This window comes from Pteropus vampyrus, unplaced genomic scaffold (assembly GCF_000151845.1).
Source record: "Pteropus vampyrus isolate Shadow unplaced genomic scaffold, Pvam_2.0 Scaffold99, whole genome shotgun sequence".
In the NCBI taxonomy this organism is placed as follows: Eukaryota; Metazoa; Chordata; class Mammalia; order Chiroptera; family Pteropodidae; genus Pteropus; species Pteropus vampyrus.
Genome location: NW_011888880.1, coordinates 757501 through 766931, shown reverse-complemented (window position 1 = coordinate 766931; position 9431 = coordinate 757501). Strand labels below are relative to the sequence as shown.

The window sequence follows — 9431 nt, the reverse complement described above, 5'->3', positions numbered from 1 at the left end:
ATGTGTATATATATATGTGTGTGTGTGTATATGATTGTTTATATATATAAACAATCAAGGTGAGAAGATGAATGGTAAAAGACCCAAACTGCAGGAAACACCAAAGTTCAAGGACATAGAGAGTAAGTGGAGCATGAGGTAGATCAAGAAGGAGGGAAGGAGGGAAGGAGGATAAGCAGTGTGGCATCAGAATAGCCAAGGGAGTGGAGCTTCAGGGAGGAGCGGCAAGTGTCACATGCGGTTGAGAAATTCAGCAAAATAAAGATAACAAAGGACTTTAAAGGGAGCAGGTAAGTATACAATGAAATATAACTTCTCATATTTTTCTTCAGTTGGAGCTCTATCGTGTTTTGAAAGCAAAAATTATGACTATTTCTCTCTCAGACGTTGTCGGTTCTATTTCACCAAACCAATAAAAGACATAAGGCAAACGGGATTTGAGACAACTAACTATTTAGGAAAAATAAAATACAACCAAACTGGATCTGTATATCACTCCTTATATCAGAATAAATCCTAGGTATGTCAAAGAAAGGTATGTAAAAGATGAGGTCAAAATATATGAAAATAAATTCATAAACATTTTGTAACCTAGGGGTAAAAAAGTACTAATTTTAAACACAAAAAAATATGCAGACGCAATAAAGAAAATGTTTTACAACTTCTTTATACAAAAAAAACATACCATAAAGAAACTTTAAAAAAAAAAACCCACTAATATAAATATCTATTAAGACTTATTTGAGCAATCATATGGCCAAGATCTCTAATATATGAAAAAATGTAACAAATTTATAAGAAAATTCCAATATCCCAGTAAAAAAAAGAGCAAAGGACATGAATGAGTAACTCACAAGAAATAGAAACAAATAAATAATAAATCTTTGAAAATATTCTTAATGTAAGCATAAATTAAATCCACAAAGCAATTTTATTTATCACTATTCAGATTAACAAGAGATATATTTTTTAATGCCAAAGTTATTAGGAAAAAAAGTCACTGATGTTTACTAATATTCAGAGTATAGACATTAAAACATTTTTGGGTCATTTAGCTTATAACTATTAAATTTTAAGTGCAAATATCGATCAATTCATCCTACAAAATACCTGGCCAATAGTCTTTAAAACTGTTAAAACGACAGGAAATAATCAAGAAATAGTCACAGATCAGTCACAGAAGAAACAGGAAAATGGTGACTAAATGCAATTGATATCTTAAATTAGATTCCAGAAAAACAACAAAACACATTAGTAAAAAAATCCTACTAAAACCCGGAGTTTAGTGAATAGTAGTAAGGTACCCATATTGGTTTCTCACTTTCGACAATTAAACATAGTTTATCACATTACCCTGGTAATATCAGATGCTAATTTTAGAGGAAACTTGGTGAGGGGTATATTATCTTTGCAACTTTTCTGTAAATCTAAAATAATTTCAAAATTAAAATTTTGTTAAAAATTTTATTTAGTCAGCAATTTCATTTCTGAGAAATATGTCCTATAGAAATAGAGCAACAAGTATGAAAAAATATGTATATAAGGATATTCATTACACATTAATTTTAACTGGAAAAAAACTCAAATGTTGTAGAAAAGGAGATTAAATAGTTAGGTAAGGCTACAACTATAAAATGGATTATTATGTATCCTCTAGAAAAGATATGTTTTAGACATAACTATTGGCAAAATGTTGTCTATGTTATATTGTTAAAAGAAAAAAATAAATTGTTATATACAGATAACAGATAAAGAGGTAGAAATAGTTATTTATGGCTAAAACATACATGTATGTATATAATATACATAGAAGAAATCTGGAAGAAAATACATATAATTGGTTTCTGAGAAACAGGAAAGTGAATTTTCACTTTCCAAGGTTTTTAAATTTTCTCCCTTGAACACTATTACTTGAATTGTACAATAGATATGTTTCTTTTCAAATATTGTAATAGTAAGAATAATGGACAATTAAGAATCAGAAAATTTAGGAAAGCTGCAGCTTTGCCATTGGCTATATGATCTCGTGCATGTGGCTTAATTTAATCGGCCCCCATGTTTTGGCAAATAACGGGAGGAAGTGGGATTTGATCTCCTCTACACATCGTTCTCAAACTGAAAATTTTATCAGTCTATTGTCTTCAAGATTGGGTAACCCTTACATTCTAATATCTATAGAAATTTGTGTATTTGGTCTCACAATATCTCTGTTAAGAAGCAATAAATATTATCTTTTAGCTGGTGGAGGAGGAGGTGTGCAATAAAAATGAGACATATTAACTCATTCACTCAAAGAGGTTTATGAAAGCAACTTGGGATCCTTGTGCCCAATTCGTAATGAACACAGCTGGTTTGTTGGAAATACATTCAGTTACTGGGAACATTCATCTTGCAGAAAACGGTCTTGACCAAATTATTGGACATCGGCCTAAAAGACTATGTACACTCTTAGAGGTGAATGGACATTTCAGTGGCACCATGATTCAAACTCTCTTTAAACTCTTTTATCCACTTTAATGAGTTGTTCCAAGTCAACCTTGGGCAGACTCATTACTAAGGAGAATTCAAACACAGTCTTTCTATTCCTAACAATTATATATTTTTCTAAAATCTATTCAGTTATTGTAGGCAGTGAAAGTTTATCAATTACCTCTCCAAGCTGTCCATTATCTATTTTGAGAGTATAATTTGTTTCCCGCATAGAGTATATGTTAACAGCATGATGCATGTTACATTTGTAATTAATTTTGAACTGACAAAGAAGGTAGGAAAAATTCTCCCATAAATAAAAGTAATGAATGCAAGTATTTAAACAAAAGCTCCTAGTAATTTCTAGCAACTTAAAAAAAAAAAAAGAAAGAAAGAAAGAAAAAGAAAACCTCAATCTGCTCTCTCTTAAACTAAAAACACCAAGGTATCTTTTGTTCCTTCTTCATGACACTCTAGAGATTTTGAAATTCTGGTACTAAAAAGGATAATACATGACAGGTAGGCATACTACATTGAATCTGTGAATGAAATTGTTTACTTTTCGATAAAATTAATAATACTAGTTTTATTACACATGACAAATGAGCTAGTTCTCACAAAGTTTTATCAGAAAATCATTTTCGTAGCCATAACTCCAAACCATGATGAAACTAAATATTTTGCTACTCGTAGCACTTTTAAAATGATAAAGAGCTTGAAATTGAATTACACTAAATGCCTTTATATTTATTCAGCATTAAACCTTATTTTCCTTACTGTCATACTGCCAGCGTGATATCATCAGCGTTGAAGAGGGATGCTAATGCTATTTATATTACACTGCACTGTCCTCTAATTGACCTTGTTTGTGCAATGGAATGGCTGCTTTTCTCAAGCTGCCAGCCCTTTATTGCAGCATTTTGACCATGCACTAGTGGCTCTTTGTGCTGCTGCTGAGTTCAAGAATCAATACTGCATTCCCCACAGCCAATAAAGGCAGCTGACAGCATGAATTAACTGAGTGTGGCCAGTTGCATGGAGGGCCATTGTCTTTAAGGGAAATCTGGACGTGATTACCAACCTCCATCTCTGAGTGAAGGTTTTAATGCAAAGTGCGAGGTTGCTGTAATTTAATTTTGGCCTACTGCTCTGACACACTCCCCTTTGCCATTGCTTCATGGAATTCAAGCTATTAATGGCTGCAAACCAAAACACACACGGAGACAAAGGCAAATACTCACAGTCATACAATAGCAGAGGTTTCACCTGACTTGGCCATTCTTTTCCGAAACTATTCCTATAATAGATTCTATTTCTTCAAGCCACTCTTCCTGCCATAGTAATAAGTCAAGCCAAAGTTAAAAATTAAAGCTGTTATGACCTCTGTATCTAAATGAAGTTTTTATATATGGTAGGGTTGAAAAAATTGTATAAATAACGAACGGCTTTCTATTCATTAGACTGTCAAAATTCAGGAGGAAAAATTTGTCTATACTTCCTCATCCCCCACCCATATCAAGATGATTTTCATTCACTCTGTTTCACTGAACATATTTTTCCTTGAAACAAAGTCAAATGAACTCTTTTCAGTTTTTATCTTCCCAACAGTATTTTGTTTTGAACTCTTCCTCCTTCATAAAACAGTCTCATCTCTTGAATTCTGGTTCTCTTGAGCCTGTGTCCTCAGGATTGGTGTTCCTTTTTCTTCTACGCCATCTTCTCTTCTCACTATAATGTGGCCTTTCCCTGTACAACTTCATCCTTCTTCATACCTGTCATTACTTTTCATTTCCATGTTTTGACTCCTAAATCTTTATCTCAACCCCAGGCCACTTAACAAAGTTAGTCATTCCATCAGGAATTTGAACTCCACATAGCTCAAACTGAATGCATCATCTCCTGTTGGGTTTTCCAGCTCAATAAATGACCATCTGTTACATATGTAAAAACAGGGATGTTAACGGAAACCTTTTTTCCCTTCACCTTCCACACGCAATCAGATATCAAGTCCTCCTAATCTACTCCTTAGTCTTTTAATTTTGCCATCCCCTAATCTCCATCATTTCCACAGCCTCTGCAGGAGTCAGGCTCTCCTCCAAGTCCTTCCTATAACCACTCTCCTTGACTCCAGGCTTGTGCCTGCCCACAGTTGAAAATCTCTACTCTACAACCAATTTCATCTTTCTGTTCACATCCCTGTTTTAAACATTTCAAAGTCTTCACACTGAGACTTTATTCACTTCTTTGGCTTCAAGTTTTACAGTGTTTTGTTCCTTGCCCTTCCCCAATGTTGGTTCCATAGCCACTGATTCAAAATTTAAATATAAGGACACGGTCCATGACAGAGACTTAGTTTGCGACCAAAACAAAGGAAAACACCTATTAGACATTGGACTGCAATCATTATGCTTCATGGCTGTAGTTATTGTCTAAGCTTCTGCAAGTATGTTAGACAAAGAAAATCCACAGAATAGCAAAGTGGGATTTATGTAAGCCTTTAAAAGAGGAAATGACATGTCATTTCTTGCTTTATCAAAAGACCTATATTTCTGAGAGAATTTTGGGATTGAAAACATCGGTTCTGTTTATAACAGGCAATGCTCTTCGTTGAAATTAATTCAAGCAGAGTTATTCAAGGGACAGTGTATTATACACAAACCATTTAACTTGAGCTTTAAAATGATTTTTTGTGTCTGAGATTATCAAGAAGATACCAGTTTGGATCAACACTTTCCATAAAACTAGAATAAAACCTGTGGTTTTTTAAGGCTTTTATTTTAAGTGCAAACATGTGAGACCCTTGAAAGCACAGTATCTGATCTATTCCTACTCAAAAATATTGTTACTATCATTAACTTTTTTCAGGAGAGTTTTATTTTACCTCCATTGTCTCCAAACATCCTACTGATTAATAAACAAACTAAAGTGTATAATTCTGACATTCCCACTTCCAGAAAGGCTGAAGTGAAGATGGTAATGTTACAGGTACCCCAGCTGCCTCATTCTCCCCAGAATATGTAGCCATAAGCTAAGGTATGTTCAACTGAAATCATCTGGTGATTCTCCCTTATCCCAGGGTGTCTGAAGAAAAGATATTTGTTGCTTCCCTACCTTTATTCCCACCGGATCTTCCATCTTTCATATGATCCACTTCCCTGGCCAGGAAATGACAAGGGTTTACGGCTTGGCACCTCAGAACCATTTGGGTATTCTGCAGAGAGCACAAGAGGCAGATAAAAGGAAAGCATGCACAATTCTCCATCCTTCTCCCTACCTTTCAAGGTTATAGCATGAGAGGAGACTCAGGTTACATTCAAAGAGACTAGGTTGCTGGTCTTTGTAATATATGGTGAGAATTGAGCAGAAGTGGAAGGAGCATTTTCTGATACACAGATGCATTCAATCTGTCATCAGGAAAGAGGAAACTTTGTTCAAGGAGCCTCAGGAAGAATCGCCAAGTACATATCTCTAGCTCACTCTCTTTTATTCTGTTAGGAGCCTCCTGGCATTGAAGCATGGCTACCAGCTTTCTTGAAAACAAAGTGGACATGAAGAAGGAGAGAATGTCTCACCCTCTCTGAACTTGGGAAAGTACATGTGTGTAGGTGCTTCCAAGACTTCAAAGTGACTAATTAAACCTATTATGTATCTTTACTCTTGATTTATTTTACCCAAAATGATTCTTTGGAGTAGCAAGGCGGTTTTTACCAAGTGCCCTTAATCAAAGGCAACATTCTCCATATTAGATCTGCCTGAAAATACATTTCATAGGATTTAGTTTACTTCACACCTTCCTGAAATAATCCTATGTTTCTAATGACAATTGTGCTTGTCTGGCCTCTTGACCTAACAGGAGAGTGATAGCAGCCCCGTTCCCTGACACCACGCAGGTCTAGATGGGGGATGGGAGTTGGAGAGCCATTCATCAAAGTCCTCGCCATGCACATGCTCACAAGAATCACAGCACGTCAAAGCATGAAAATATATAGGCTTTTCCTCTCTCTTTGGTAATGTGCAAAACCATGTTTATTTGTTAATCTATGCTTTACCTCCCGACCCACCCCCACCCAAAAGTTATGTCTCCATTAATAAGAAAATTTGGCTGCGTTTTGTTTTTCATGCCAAGCCTCAGAGTGAATTATCTGGCCAAAGAAAAAGGCCAGGGGCAGTGAGGGGCGGGGCTGGGGGCCTTCTGGCCACTCTCGATGACATACAAGAAGGCTGTATGGCATCAGCTGGGAAAACCGCAGTCAACATTGGAATAATCAAAAGTGACCTACATGCAATAATAGCCTGTGCGACAGTGAAGAGGGGGCACCAGGAAGCAGGTGGTCTATATGACAGAGGATCAATACTCCCGGAGAGGGGATAAAATAGATTCCAAATGGAAAATAAACTCCTGGCGAATAGGTACAGGGGGACCAGAGAAGGCGGAGGCAGTAAGATCAACCTGCAGGAAACGGCACAACAAAGAGAAAGTGGGGGTGTGTGCGGGGCCCACAGTCGATGGGATAATGGAAAACCACTGCACCAGAAGCGGGGAGAAGACCATCAATGCAAATTTGCTTCGACAGCGAAGAAAGGGACAACATAAGCCCGCAGAACCCCGAGCTACCCCCATCAGCCAGAATCTTCTCTATTCTAATTTAACACGCTTACAAAAAATGTCATCATTTGTAAGAAGTGTTGACAGCCACAAAAACTTGGTTTTGTTTAGTGAGGCCTAGTTTTCAGTAAGAAAACAAGGGCAACCCATATTTTATTTCTTTTGAAAATATATTTCAATGAAAAGGGAGACGGAGAGAGGTAAACCTAATTTACATGATTTAGTTCAAAAGAGACGTTGCTTTGATGCCATCGTGTATATCTGCAGTGCTTCCTCACTCTCTCGGGAGCTGGTACGTATCAACATTTCATTCCTCTTTTTCATTACTGCTACCACATATATTAAAACAGGCACACACACGTACACTCACAGTTTTAGCTGATAAAACCATAACAGCAACCTTCAGTATGAGAACTTTCTCCAGGATTCAGTGCCAAACAGAAATAAAACTAACTACTCTGACAAACGCTAATAAGATTTCACTACATTAAAAAAAAAAAAAAATCACAACATTGGAATTTCACGATGCTGTGTTTCTATCGGGGGTCAGGGAGCCACACGCTCCTGCAGTCAGGCCTAAAGAATATTTCAAATTTCATTTCGACGGTGTAACATCTCTCTAGCAACGGCATCATCTTGGCTTCTTCCTTTTATTTTTATAACGAACAATCGCAACGTGTTGTTGCTCCCAAGGCGGGGGATGCGGCGCATCTCATTTCCCACCGCTCGCTCATGCTCAGGGAGGGTTTTCTCCCAACTCCTAAACGCCTGTGTGGAAATCAGAAGTCAAGGGCTGTGATCTTCCTAAAGAAACAGCTTTAAAAACCTCTAGCTATTCCTGCAATGCAGCAGATGTGCGGGCTGCTGCCAAGCTCCGGCTAGCTCTCAAAATTGCTGACGCAAAGGCTGAGACTCTGTGAGGAACCGAAGTGATGTTAGCACAGAGCTGCCAGGGCCCAGGAGACGCCCTCCTCGGCGCGCCCTTCAAGCATCGTTCCTGCTCCTCCACGTTGCTGACAAAGGCGTTGCTTTCCCCTTCTCTCTGCTTACTCTGCCCGGACGGCAAGCTCCGTGAGGGCAGGTGTGTCTGGTCCTGTCCCGAGAAGCACAGAGCCTGGCACACGGCAGGATCTCTACAGTTACTTGCTGGATGGATAAATGGAAATAATAACCTTGAAGACGTCTCCTAAAAGCCGAACCACTTTCCGAACCTGGCGGGGAGCTCTACAGCCCTACAGGAAGTTATGTAATTGAGAATCGCGACTCCCTTTGGGCCTAGAAGAGCAGAAAAGCCAAGTGTGCCCCTGAGACCCACGACATATGCTCCTTTCCCTTTCTAGGAGCCGCGTGGGGCGCTTGGCCTGTGTTTCTGAGAACGGTCTCAGTTATGTGCTGCCTTGTTTTCTGACTGGAATTCTTTTGTCCCAAAGATGAATTTCAGCAGTAGTCTGAGCCGCTTACAGGTCTCTAACTCTGCCAGAGAATGTGGTGTCACTTACTAACTCAATATCAGGGAGCTTTTTCCTCTTGACCTTATTATCTGAATTTTGGGTGCGTAATAAAAAGCACAGATGATACCTGTGTTATTACAGCTCCCACTCAGCTCCAGCCAAGTTTCATGCAGAGCCAGCCTCCATGGCTGATATAAGAGGTCTGGAGAGACTGTGGCTTCTGCTACTGCTTGCTCTCTGATTGCCCAGCCCTGCCGGCCAAGCCACCCTGCGGAAAGGTGACAATGCGTAATTCATGGCTGTCTGCGTTTGAGCGAGCAGGGCTTTCGCTGTCGTCTGCACATCTGCTGTATCCTAAGAAGAGCCCACGTTTTATCAAGTCTTTCCCTCAGGAAGATCACAAACCGCTTTATGCACAATCATCTCTTCATCTGGCCCCATCACTTGGGAAGTAAAGGCAGCAGGGAGCCTCAGATAAAGAGGCAGTAATAACTCTAACTAAAATTTGGCTGGTGTGTTGAGGGTTACTCTGTCCTCCCACAGAACATGCCATATGTTCTTCTGTAAGCACAAGTGACTGGATCCTTGAATTTATTCTTTATCTGAAAGATAGTTAAAATGAGTTGTCAAACACTTTCAGTTCAGTACCGTATTCAAGATTCTTTTTTTTTTTCCAAATGGATTTTGGGGTAATTAGGACATTCTTAAATACATAAAAAAGAACTTTAGTCTATTTACCTATTTAATAAATTTCAAATTTAACTGTCAGAGCCAATCAAGATAGCTATATAATCCAGAAATGCCTTCTGTATTATTAAACAATGTGTTCAATCTCCAGCACATGTAAATATTTTAGTCTGGGGCAGGTGGACAATAATAGCATCCCTTCCCACAATGCACAAACG

General features: G+C 38.3%; 1 pseudogene; it reads right to left on the bottom strand.

Moving 5' to 3' along the window:
- Positions 1-7907: 7907 nt before the first annotated feature.
- LOC105295091 overlaps positions 7908-9431 on the bottom strand; it is a 42211-nt pseudogene continuing 40687 nt past the window's right edge.